At 38.3% G+C, this 13,610-nt stretch overlaps 1 long non-coding RNA gene across 2 annotated transcripts in view; it reads left to right on the top strand.

The window, feature by feature from the left end:
- LOC148188931 (uncharacterized) overlaps positions 1 to 12,637 on the top strand; it is a 219,032-nt gene extending 206,395 nt beyond the window's left edge. The window contains exons 5-7 of one of the 2 annotated variants that reach the window (XR_015777132.1): positions 3,416 to 3,478; positions 9,112 to 9,278; positions 10,453 to 12,637. This is a non-coding gene — a long non-coding RNA (uncharacterized LOC148188931). Of the gene's footprint in view, positions 1 to 3,415; positions 3,479 to 3,568; positions 4,480 to 9,111; positions 9,279 to 10,452 lie in introns of those variants that run through there. The other variant, XR_015777131.1, reaches the window with a different exon arrangement.
- Positions 12,638 to 13,610: the final 973 nt, after the last annotated feature.

Raw genomic sequence — 13,610 nt, 5'->3', positions numbered from 1 at the left:
TTGAGCCACATTGAAGGCCAAAATGTGGCCTGCAAAAAACAGTAAGGCCTGCTAAGGCCAAGATCATGTCCGGAAAACTTGTGCCAGTTATGGAGAGTGAGGAGTCAGCAGTCAATGACCGTATAAAACAGCCATAAAACAGATTTTTCAACAATTGTTTCTTGAGCATACAGTCATAAATGTGCACAAAATATTAGGCTGATAGGTCCAGTAGTTTGTAAGATTACATCAGCAGTGGACAGACAGATACACATACGCTCACTTACTCACTTACTCGCTTACTTGCTTACTCATTCACAGATGCGCAAATGCATGATCCCCTCCAGGTCTATGCCTGGCGGAGATAATCACCAGAAAGTTAAAATCAACACATCTGTCACACAGTCTGGGCAGAATATTCTTCACAATCTGTAAGTCTATATTGGGTTTATGTTTTGTTTACGCAAGCCTGGAGGCTTATTTAACCCCTAAATATCAATATTAGCCTCAAATATCTGATATATCTGATATGTATCGCACTCTGTTGTCCACTCTTTGACCATTTCCACTATAGTTGTACTATTGAGTTGTGTTACTCTATCACTGATTTATTTTTGGACTTAAATCTATTAGTAATCTGATATATTCACAGATCCATGTACAGAACTCTATTTTTGCTTTATCATCTCAAATAGTGCCGATCAGCCACAGTCCCCTGGAGGCTGTTTGGCACACAGTGTCTCATTCAAGATGACTTCAGCAGGGTCAATGTTTCCCCTCACAGGGCCCTCTATTGAAGGTTCCTCTGAACCACTAAGCCCCCTTGTGCTCTGAATGTAAAAGTGGTCACCATGTATCCTCTGTGGAACAACTTTGATGTCAGTCGTGTGTCTGAATGCGACATCTTTAAGCCGGCCTGACCCCGCCGTGCTGCTGAAAGAAACAGCTAACAGGACATGTTGTCTCTGTGTATCTTGTCCCTTTGTATGTGAACCTCACAGTGTGCAAACCTTTTCCGCGCCGGCTTTCTGACTCACTGCCCAGCAAAAGGACTTCCATCACAAGCAGCAGAGCCGTTCCTGTCCAAAACAATTTGGGTCACGCCAAGTGAAACAGAAAAGAGGGCTCCTTTGAGACTCATCATGGGCCACAGTGCAAAGCCTAAAAAGAGAGGAGAGGCAAAGATGGAGAGAGGGATAAGTCAGAGCAGCAGGAGAATCAGAGGAAAGAGTAGAATGAGTGTCAAAGTGAAACAAATTAAGTTTGTTTCCAAACACTGAAGACTGTCAAAGGGAGAAAATGGAAAAAGAGCGGAAGGGAACATTAAAGTGAACAAGACATGAACCTCTGTTTTTGAGTCAAGAGGAAATGAGTGTTTCGACTGAAATCATGTCTTGAGATAAATGGCCTCTACTGAGAAGCAGGGAGAATATTACCGCAGGGTTAGTCATCATTTTATTATTCTGATCTTATCAAATCCACTTCTCTTTGAATTATATTTCTGATTGTGGTATTTGAGGCAAAATATGAAGCCTTTTTATTATATACTGCTTTTTAATCATCCACTTTTGTTGTTAGAATAATTCCAACAAATACTGTATATGAAAATCTATTACAGCCTATTACAGTCTGTACAAATGATGAATGTACAGTAGCTGTCATGACATCTCCCATTGGTTTGTGGTCTCCTGTTTTGAAGCCTAGGGTGTGGCATTTTGGTCGTCACCTTATTTATTTATTCATTCATTTATTTTATTTTTTTTAATTTATGTATGTATGTATGTATTTATTTATTTAAAGGCAAAAGTGACCATATTTGGGCAGGAGGTGCTGTGGAGTGAGGGGTGGGTCAGACTGATCATCAGATAGCCTGTAACTCAAAGCGATCCACCCATAATTATGCATAACTTTAAGCCTTAATAAAATGTAAACTGATGATTTAGCCTATATAACATTTCCCCCCCTGTACAGTTGTCATAACTTCTGAAACATGAACAAATATCTGAGATTTCCTTTAAAAACATGGAAAAATTGGCAATGGGCAACTTTATTGCCCAAATTGGTAGATTTGAAAAATGATTTCCGAAAAGCTAGAGGAAAATGTCTAGGGAAAAAAAGAACAAAAAACTATATTTAAAGCTAATTATCATAAATACATATTTAGAATTATGCTAAAGAATTATTATAATCGTAAGCACTTTTCCCATGTTATTTCCTTTTTTAACATTTCTTTTTACTTTTTATTTATGATATTTAATAATGTTCAGGTAATTTCTTTGTATTTACTAATTTCTCCCTAATTTTTGGGCCATTCCTTCTTTTGTTGCTCATTGCCTTCTTGCCAAATTTTTGAAAGAAATCAAACCAATTTGCTCAGGTTTCAAAGGGTTAACATGGAGGTCTGTAGGGACTGACTTGCTTCTGGAGCCAGCCTCAAGTGGCCATCAGAGGATCTGCAATTTTTTGGCACTTTGTTGTTGACTTCATTTTCAGCCCTGGAGGTTGCCGTTTGAACAGTATGCTAAAATAAAACACAAGATATTAAGATTTTCACCAAAAGTATGAAAGGTTGGTTGAAGCAAAATCAGAGATGTGAGCATTTTTAACTCTTTTATAATGTCTTATCGCTAAGTGTGTTACATTGATATTAATAAATATTCAATTTTTTTGCTTATTTTTACCATAGCTATTATTGAATGCACTCTGTTGTATTTAACCTTGATATCGACTTTCAGGATATCTTTATTAAAATCTAAGGAGTTGGAAACTAGCAATACCTATAATCTTTATATGTGGGTCATCAGTTACTACAACTTGTTTCAAGCAGATGGAAGGTGTACTATGTTTATTTGCATTGTCCCTTTCAAATAAACTATATCAATAAAATAAATTAAAAGAAAAAGTATGTAAGATATACTGTAATATTCCTGATATAAAGAGTTACTGCTGTTCCTATACAGGGCTGAACATGTACATCAGCAGCTGAGGCAACTGCCTAAGTGACCAATCAGTAATTGTGTGTGGTGTGGGTGTGAGATGTTGGATCCTCACCTTTTCTGTGCATGTTTACTCTCACCTCAGCTCAGCTCCTGCCAGCATGCTATAATGGTGTTATTGTGCTGCAGACACACACACACATCACGTCCCTCCTCGTGGAGTGACTCATGTGTTTTCTTCACACGCTGCCATCTCTGTTTATCAATTAGTGCTGCCGATCAAAGGAGATATTCACACACACAAATCAAATATGCAGGTCAGATATAATTATCAGATTGCGTTCCTATGGTAACGGTCAGGACTTTGCAACAGATTATGTGTTTCTGTGTTACATTAAAAGTAGAGTTTCTATTAAAAAATAGAAAGAAGAGGAACATAAGTTATGTGTGTGTGTGTGTGTGTGTGTGTGTGTGTCCCTCCTTTGTGTTTCTATTTGTAGGTGATTCAGAACTTGAAGCCAAAAGATACCTGCAATCCTCAAACAGCTTTGACTCCACTGGACGTGAGTATTTCTACTCTGTGTGTGTGGAATTAAGTGTGACTGTAGGGCTTCGTACCAGTTTCTCCCACTTAACCTGTCTCCTCATTTTAGACTCACTCTCAGCTTTGAGTTCCCCCCACTAAAAATCTGCAGGATGAAGTGGTAAAAGAACTCAACCATGAATTGGAATACAACTTCTTACCAGCCAACGCTGAAATGGACGCCTTTTATTTACATCTGGCGAAGGTGTGGAGTATTTACTGTAATAGTTACATGCAGTTTATTTTGCATTACTGCCCTCTGCTGTTTATCTTGTTTCAATTTAGTGTGTACATTTAATGCCCACTGTGGTGGTGAAAAACAAAGGGAAAGACAAAGGATTTTAAGTCAATTGACAGAGAAACAATTTTTTAAATGGTAATATTTCATTTGAGTGTGCCATCACACAAAGGTTAGAGGTGCTGTAAAAAGCGTGATGCAAAAGTGTGCATGCATGTGTGTGACTGTATGACTAAGAGAGATTTGTGTGTCCTTTTGTCTCTGTATGTTATTATATCTGTTGATATTTTATCTTTTGTGAATCCACGTTAGAAAATATCTCCATATAGCGCACTTGCTCATTCCCTCTGGAAGTGGGTGATGCTAACATCTATCACACTCAATTTGAGAACTGTCTAGCACAAAAGAAAGACAAAAAGAAAATGCTACAATGAGCTCTACGGGCTCTGTTTAGGTGACTCATTGGTACATAGGCTGACTTAGTATTTTTGTATTAAGGGGCTCATAACGCAGTGGAAGCAGTGTGGACATTTTAGAGTATGAAAGCTTGTTCCTGGAACTATATAGCATACAAACACATTACGGTACCCTATCTTCTAAGTCAATTCTTGCACACATAGTGGTATAATCTGCTGAAATCCACAGGAACAGCACACAACATCACTGCCCACATCATGTTTCTTTTACCTGGTTTAAGTGACAGATTATGCAATTTTTACAAACTGTCTCACTGAAATATACTGCCCGAGATTTGGTTGTACACTCTGTGCTGCATACCTCTAATGTGCTGTTAGGGTTCATGTGAATCACCAAAATAAAACAAAAAAATAACACGTTTGTTTTTCCTCTGATTCTGCTGCCTCCCCTCTCCAAGCAGGGAGTTCCAAAACTGAGGGGTGCTGACTGCAAAAGCCAGGTTACCTTTAGTCTTGAGCTCAGGATCATGCAAGAATTGAGGTATCACAACATCACACAAAATTCAGTGGTTCAAACCAATTAGCATCCTGTTACTGGCAGCTATGGAGAGGCTCTCATTCCAGCAACAGAGGCGGCTCCCAATGAGGTTAGCGTGGATGCTGCAATAGCATAAGTTACATAAGAACTGGAAATTATGTCTTCATTTAAAGAAGAGCAAAGAATGACACTGAACGCCGTTCTTGATTTAAAAGATATTTTTGTTTTTCACCGAACTGGCTTGCGATAGACGATGATAGTCAGATGGTTCATCCAATACCTGCCAAGTATTTTCTTAAGTGTCTGCTCTTTTCCTAACAGTTTCCAGTGACGGCTTCTCAGATGGTTCTGTGTAACAAACCATCTGCTGCGTCAGGTTAAGCCAACAGAGCCCTGCCTGAGGATCTGAGGCAGCATTCTGACTCATAGGGGAACAGCTATTCAGCAGTATAACCGGAAGCTTAACCATGAAGTGCTTTGAAAGGTTATCAGTAAAATCTTACAGAATACATTCTAAAACTGACAGGAAACTAGTGAAGAGAGGCTACAACGGGGCTGATATGTCTTCTAGTATTTTTTAAAAGCAGAGTAGCTATGTAGCTTTGTGTACAAGTTGAAGGCAAGACAGTTTTTTTTTGGTTTAACCATAAATAAACAATTAATATAATGAATTGAATATTACAACTTGGTATATGCTTGCAGGTTTGACATTCGTAAACAGTGAGCCAAGATGTTTTTTTGTGTAATTAGGAGATGCAAAAATAATGATTTCCTATATGTTTTTATTTAGCAGGAGAAAGTTTTGGCATCCAAATATTTAGTTATGGCAGAGAAGATAATAACCCATGAGAAACTGACTTTTTCACAGATTTTAATGGGACATAAATCTGTCTGTCATCCACACAATAACGGTAGTGTATTTTGTATTTATGTACAATGTGATTTTTCCCAGTGGCTCTATGTATACAAGGAACAACAGGCAGCCAAGGATGGAGCCTTGGGGAACACCACTGCTCATATGAGACAAAGAAGACACTGACAACTAATGAAAATGTTTTTATCAATAAAATCAGAACCAGTCTAGAGCAGTCAATTTCATTTCTGTTTTCTAATGGTCGTTTAAGACTGGCCAGATCTAAATAGATATCGATTATCAGGATATTCTCTGTCATGGAAAATAATGCATTTTTCACAAACTGTCAGCTACTGGCCTGTAGCTCTCGAAACAAGTATCTTACCCATCTTTAGGGACTCTTTGGACTGGCTGGTCAGCTAGCTTGAAATTAACTTTCACCTCCTACTGGACGAATCAGAGCTGATTGCCATTTACCTGAACAAGTACAAGCTGTACATAAAACCCCTCTTCAACTCCTGTGACTCCTCCAAGGACAGCAATCTATCTAATATCGTGTGGTGCTGCTGCTTTCAGTAACATAGGGCTGATGAGGACAGTTTTCCATATAGCCTGATGAAGTCTGACAGAGGGAATGATAAAGCGGGGGGTGCAGGGAAAAGTTAAGGGGACTGGAAATGAAAGATGCCACAGTGTGTATTGAACACTTAGGTTTGCAGGCATGATGTTGCCAAACATTTAACTTGCACTCATTTCCACACCCTGAAACCCTCCACAAATAGGATATTGTGAGTGGACGCTCTCTGCTGGAGTTGGAGAGAAATTGATGAAAAATGAAGTGGTTGCATTGCCTCCTGCAGCCTGTTGCAAAAAATGATGAGGAAAAAGGGTTAGCGGTACAACATGAAAACTGGAGGGAGACAGCAAGACAGGCAGGAATGAAACTGAACAGATAAGCATGGGCAGGTTTTTGTTGACAGAAAATGTGAAGAAGTTGTTTGTGGTTTAATCAATACATTGATCGGCAAAAGGATGGAGAGGACGAATGAGGTGGATAGGGATCAATATCCAAAATTTCTCTTGCGTGTTTGTTGATAAAACTGTTTTGGAAAAAAACTATCCTTCTGTGTTTGTAGGATTGCTTTGCCAAAGAAATAAAAAAATATGATCCAGACTCAAAGGAAGAGACCCCAGGTTAGTTTAGCTGAGTTGAAGCTGTAGTCACTCATCCCTGTCCAAGGACATAACATGCCCACTTTGAAAGCTTAACACATTATGCTTTATATTCCATGTTGTTATTTAAAGTAATCAGCATCTCCCACACATTTTACACCTTGAATGCGGATAACTAGTCATTTATCATCGAGCATATTAGTCTTTCCTCAAAACAATACACATTTGAGAAATGGCCTATGTGCGAGTGTTTGTAAATGTGTAGATGCTATTGTAGGTTGACTGGTTGCCTTTAAGTAGGAATCAGGTCTGTTGTCCTGCAGCCTGCATAATGATAAGTTATTGCTGAATATGATACCTTTGGCCACAGGTAAAGGAGACATGCACAGAGGCATGTTTGATTCTGGTCTGTCTTTTTCACTGTTAAGCTGAAGATTCTTCCCTTTCATGTTTTTGTTTCACTATTCCTTGTTTACAGTGTTGGACAAATAAAGCAGCATAAGTGCATGGCTCCAAGAAGCAAGGCAACCCCACTGCAGTAAGACCAAACCATTAATTTGAGATAAGTGTAAAAAGCGTGGACTAAAGTTGATGAAAAACCTAACCTCTTTGTTTTTTTCGTTGATTGTTTTATTTTTAATCAAATTATGCAATGCACTGTTTTGTTCAAATGCCTGCTATCCCTAATTTATCACGTATAATCAGAAGTACAAATGCTAGCCGTCCTTCTCCTATGCATTACAATTACCACTGTCCATGCAAGCAGGGAAGGTCTCCCATTTCACTTATTGCAAAGTAGGTTTGTCTTTCAGAGTTAGCTCTTTGATCCAGGTGGAGTGCTGTGAGACTGTCATCTTTCTGCCAGTGTAATCTGGACAGCTGGAAACAGCCTGCAGAGCTTCTCCTTAAGCATTGTACTGAAACATAGTGAACATCACAGTTACAAGTGTGCTGTCTTTTAGAGACGTACCACAATGTGATTTGTGGGTTGCACAGAGATCATTCAGTAGTTAAAGGTCCCCTAAGCATTTTTTTCTTACCCCTAGAGGGCCCCGAAGACACAAGAACGAGACTTTTACACCGTAAACTTATACATAAGGCAGGGCTATATATCGATATTATATCAATATTATGATTAAAAAAGACTACATATTATCTTAGATTTGGATGAATACCATAAATTTTGTCTTTTCCTGGTTTGAAAGGTTGTGCATGAAAAGGAGAACACAAAAGTAGCAGAAAACTTTCATTTTGACAAAGCTGAAGACATTCGCACCAGAAGTTGATATATAAAAGGCAGACATTGGTGCATAGGTATCAGGAAATGAAGTTTTTAAGGCTCAAAATATTCTGGCAGAGAACCGCAAAGCACCCAGTTCTCTCTCTCTCTCTCTCTCTCTCTCTCTCTCTCTCTCTCTCTCTCTCTCTCTCTCTCTCTCTCTCTCTCTCTCTGTGTGTGTGTGTGTGTGTGTGTGTGTGTGTGTGTGTGTGTGTGTCCCAATGTTGAAATGAAACTCACGCCCTTGTTGCACATCCAGTGAAAACAACATGAATATCCTGAGGGGAGTTATCCTGCTACTCACCTGCACAAGATAAAGCCCACATTGGCTCATTTTTCCCCCCATGTTTGTCAACAGCTAAGAAAAATAATGCTGCATATTTTTGGCTCACTACATGAACTTTTCACTGCTTGCTATACATTTACTTTGGCCCTCCACCATGTCAAGATATGTATCCATCATTCCATCCACTTGCATGCTTGGTAAAGCAGATTTTAAATTGTGGAGGGTACCTAGGAAGCTAGGAACCCTGAGCTGAAATTGCATAAGGTTGCAATATAGGTTATGAATTCACATTATAAGGAGCCATGTGATTCAGTGTTGAATAAAATAATATCTAACCAATGGGGAATCTTTGAGTGTATGCTTGTTTAGAGGTGTGCTAATTTTCAGTTACTTTTCAGGCCTTAAAGCATATTAAATCCTATTAATTAATATGTATTACATATTAATGGAAAAGAGGTGTTTCCTAACTGTTTAAATACCTTACATTATATGCTATTGAATAGATAATAGCCTGGAGGGATTGTAATGTTGATTTTTTTGTTGCCATTGTATAAGAAAGGTGTACAGGATGTTGTTTGTGGTGCTTTTATGTTGGATTGTATTTCATCCTGAAGTGTTCCTGTGGTTTTCTCTCCCCCTTGCATATGTATGTGTTTGTTTGGTGTCCCTTTTTTTACCTCTGAGCTCAAACTCACATATCTGTCCCCCTGCCTGAGATGATGAGGGGTTATAATAAAGGCTATGTCATAAAAATCCACCAAACAATCAAAAGCAATCTGCCAGCTTCTTTGTAAGTTCAGGTCTTATTGTCTGTTTTTATCTCTCTTCAGATGAGGGGCTGGACGCATCTGGGGATTTTGGCAGCAGGGATGATGTCATTCTTTTTGTTGACCAAAAGAAGGAGGCGAACAGAATGAGGAAGGCAAACAGACCATCCCAGAGGAGCTACTGAAGACGATGAAGACCTGGAGAGGGAGGGCGGAACTGGATATGTCAGGTAGCTCTGCCACATCTACTCTGCCATAAGCAAACCAGGGCCCTCTCTGCTCTCAACACACACTTGAAGCCATTTTAGTAGGTCCACAAACTTAAGAGTGCTTAATAACCCTCCGGCCAGATGATGAGTGGACACTATTTTGGAGTCTCTTGTTGTCCATAAGAGCCAGCAAACAAACCCTCAATGAGAGCAAAGAACACCAAAAAAACTGAACAGAAAAAGCCAAAGCATGCAGCCAGATTTTATGTATGGACTTCTTCTCTGCACTTAATACTTTTAATACAGATATCCCGCTATCACGTCTTTTTATCTTGCATGCTTGCATGGTTGTTATTTGCTGGATAAAAGAATTCTTATGTAACTGATCTCAGAGAGTTATAGGTATACTATGTAGGATTTTCCTAAAAGAAAAAACAATGTTTAGATTAAGGCTATCCCTTTTTTATTCATCACTTATGACCCATTAGAAGTGTGTGGCAATGTATTTATCTGCAGACTCTCCCTCTGTCTGCCTTATTACCTTCTTACTTTGCTGTATTTGGGACACTCCTCATCACAACGCACAGGTGAACCTGGGACTTTATAAAAAGGTATAGCGACAAGGAGCCAGAGAATAAGAACACCTCTAAGAGTATGCTACAAAAATCAGGGACACAGTGTAAAAAAAAAAAAAATGAAAATATAGCGAAGCAGAGTGAATCTCAGGTTGTGCTTTCAGTATCACTTTCCCTGGCTATAGTGTTTGTAAACAACTGTGCAGTCCTGCCTAGTATATCTTTATGGAAAATTATTTTATGCCTGACAGTTTTGTTTTAAACACTGGAGTTCCCCAGGAGCTGTTGCCAATCCTTATTTAAGTATACATTTACAAATTAATGTATGTGTAATACAGAAAGTCTCACATTAGTTTTACATGCAAATGACATGTGACTTTAGTGTCACACCGTACAATTATGCCTTGAATGTACAGGCAGTAAAAATGTATACCAACACTGTTACATAACTCATAAAGTGGTTTAATAACTGGTTTTTGAAAGGAAAGGTTTTTTAAATGGTAACAAGTACCTTTTAAAATGTTTAAACCAGTTACATTAAAGGCCAGTAAGTGATGCAAGTAAGTTCCTTTAAGTGCCTGAGGACCTCCTCTAAGTAGTGTGTTGTTTTATCTTTACAGATCATGTGGAATGCATCTGCAAAAAAGCACAGAAAAGACTCTTACTGCTTCATAAACTCAGGATTTTTAAGGTCAGACAATGCAATTTAAATAGTGTGTCTCTACTGTTAAAAACTAAATCCTGGTTGAAGTTCTTAAGTGTCAAAAGCAAGACAAAGATTTCTAAATAGTTAAACTGGGCAGCAAACAAATCCCACTTTTAAAGCAGTCCAACTCTTAATGGCAAAATCTTGGATGACTATGGCCAATCCTTAATCACCACTTTCTGCTTCTGCCCACGGGGCAAAAGTACAGTTCCCTGTGCAAATAAAAGCATCTATTTAAAATCATTTGTCTCTGTTGCAAAAAGATATGTGAATTGGTAGGGACAACCACTTTTGGAAGCCACTTGCTATCTCAGCACACAGCACTTTATATGTATTTGTTCAACCTTAATTTAGACATCACCGTCGAGCACCTGGTGCTCCTGTTAATGTAGCTTCTATTGCTTATTTGTTTTTTCTATAAGTGTGTTTTAATGTGTCCTGTCTGGATGTAACATGGTATGGTTTAATGAACCATTTTTCATAGAAGATTTTTTACATGCATACCAAAAATGAATCTCTGCCTTTTGCATGCAATAAGTAGACACTGAAGTATTTTCTTTTCTACTTTATCTTTAATTTCAGGTCATAAATTCTTTTAAATTTACACATTCTTTTGGCATAATGTTGAATATTTGTATGGATTTTGAGGAAACACATCTTACCAGATGAGGTAATAAGAAATTTAATAAGTGTGCTTATTGTCTCTTTCAACCATGGAATTAGTCCATGTTTTTGCTTTGTTAATTAATGTTTTCCTGAATGTCTGTGGACTGACCCCCATGTGCCCTCTAGATCAACAGCTTTAATTTTCAACAGGCTGTTTTATATTATAACAGAAAAATGCTGTCTCTTAGCTCTAAACTCTGCTGAAACACAAAACACGACATGACGTGGACTTTCTGCTCTCCTTCTGACTTTTATTTGTTCAGATTGTTCCCCACATTATGTCTTCTCTTTCCTCTCTGCGACTGTGTGTCACTGTCAGATCCTCCGGTCTGGTTCTGTAAGGCCTGAAATATTAGCCTACTGTACATACCATCATAAATATTGTATGTTTCCTCCAGAAAGGCCAGATTATGGTTTATGTTTTCTGTCTCTCCATCAGATATTCACTGTCTTCTCATCAGATATTCATTCTCTTCTGTGTTTCACCATCGGGCTCCTTTTAGGGCTCTACAGTGTTGATGCATCACTATTACACTCCCGGGCTTCGAGATGCTTGAATTTTTTTTTTCATAGTAGAGATCTTGAATTATGAAGCAAGTCTAAGGAGCAGAAAGACTAGAGATGATTTTTTTCTCTGTCACTTACAACTGGATGATCAGGTCATGTTGTCCATACATCTTGCACAGCACATGAGGACACTGGCACATTGGGACACTTGTCCCAATATATTCTCAGGCTAAAACCTTTATAAACAATACAGTCTGGCACCAAGTTTGACCCCTTTGAAAAACAGCAGTATTTACACAGAGCTAAAGGGTAAATAACAAACACTGTTTATCTGTCGATTTTGCAAATAGAGGCACAAAAGCACCAGCACCAAAGTGTCTGAAAAGAATAGAGTGAAAGAGTCTGAAAGAGTAATAAAGACTGTCTGAAGAAGTCTGATGCTTGTTGCCTGTGAGTTTAGCTGAGCAAGTCCATGTCTCTCTCTGGAGTCTGCAAAAAGAATCACATTGGCCATTATTTAATCCCATCATGTCTAATACTGATGCTTGATCTTGTCAAAAAATGATGTAGTAGGCAGCCTTTCTGCATCATAAAATCAGGGAAAGCATGTCAATTTACACTTCTTACATGCAACGTGTCTTTTCAAAATAAACTTTTCTTTTTCTTTTTTTTTTCTTTTACAGAAAAAATGCACAGTCTCTACCCAGTAAATGCTTTGGTTAAAAAAAATATATATATATATATTTTTTTTTTTTACGTTTACATCCTTAGCTTTAGGCAACAAAAGCACATAGTTAGTGCTTTTGTTGTTAGCATGTTAGCTTGTTACTTACATAATATAACATCATGTGACATAGGCTACACTGCTAGCATAGTCTGCAAAATATATAAGCACGCTACGTAATTAGTAAAATAACTTGCCTTACTCTATCTCATATTCATTGCCTTAGTTGAGAAGTGAGATTGGTTAGGGTAAGAATGTCAGAGTAAGCCAATCAGAGGCAGAGAAGGGCGGGTCATGTCTTTGCTTTCCTCAGAAACACAAATTTGCCTCGGGTTAAACGTTCAGAGTTTGTTTGACCCATCCACCTCCCCTCCCATCCACCCTAGCTGGACTTTGTAGCTGTTTATTTTTTTTTTAAAACAACTGTCACCACTAAATGGGCCACTAACCAAGCACTGATATTTGACATGTTGGCAGTGAGACTGAGTTGCCAGTATAGCTAACTAGGTGTCTGCTGATGGTAAATATATTTGGATCTGTTTCTCATTATTATTTATAGGTTGAAAAGGTACCATAATATTTTGTTATTTAAATTACTCAGCTGTGGCTCAGCAGGTAGACCCCTAATCCCTGGTTTCTCCGGACCATATGTTAAAGCGTCCTTGAATAAGACATTGAACCCCAAATAGCTGTAAATAGTTGCATTTGCAATGTCAAATTATGATGCGCTTTATATAACACAATATAAATGCATTCCTTACAGCGAAACACTGCTTGTTATACAGAATTATAAGAGTAGCCTGCAACACAAATTGTATATAAATCATGAATAGTTTGTGCTTGTCATAAATTAATTAGCTAATAGCAGCAATATTGCCTGCATTTAAATATTAAAATAGAAATTCAATTCTCAATCAGCAGGGTTGCTCTCTCCCCTGCTGTCAATGGATCAGAATTAAAGTTCTCCTAATAGTAGTCATAAAACTTGAAGATAAATTAACAGCCCACCTTCCTATTATGCTCCATGTGGTGCTTTTGTCTCCCTCCTGTGGAGCTTCCTCTCTCTGTCTCCTTCACTCAGTCTTCACCTCCAAACAGGGCTCACTGACATGTGGCGCAGGGTGTTGCTTTTTCTCTGAATAGATTCCATCAATGTCCGTTTGTATATTTTAACA

This window comes from Plectropomus leopardus, chromosome 8 (genome assembly GCF_026936395.1).
Source record: "Plectropomus leopardus strain MGB_pleo_1.0 chromosome 8, ASM2693639v1, whole genome shotgun sequence".
In the NCBI taxonomy this organism is placed as follows: Eukaryota; Metazoa; Chordata; class Actinopteri; order Perciformes; family Serranidae; genus Plectropomus; species Plectropomus leopardus.
Note: the sequence above shows the minus strand (reverse complement) of the source record. Positions and strands in the feature narration are given on the sequence as shown.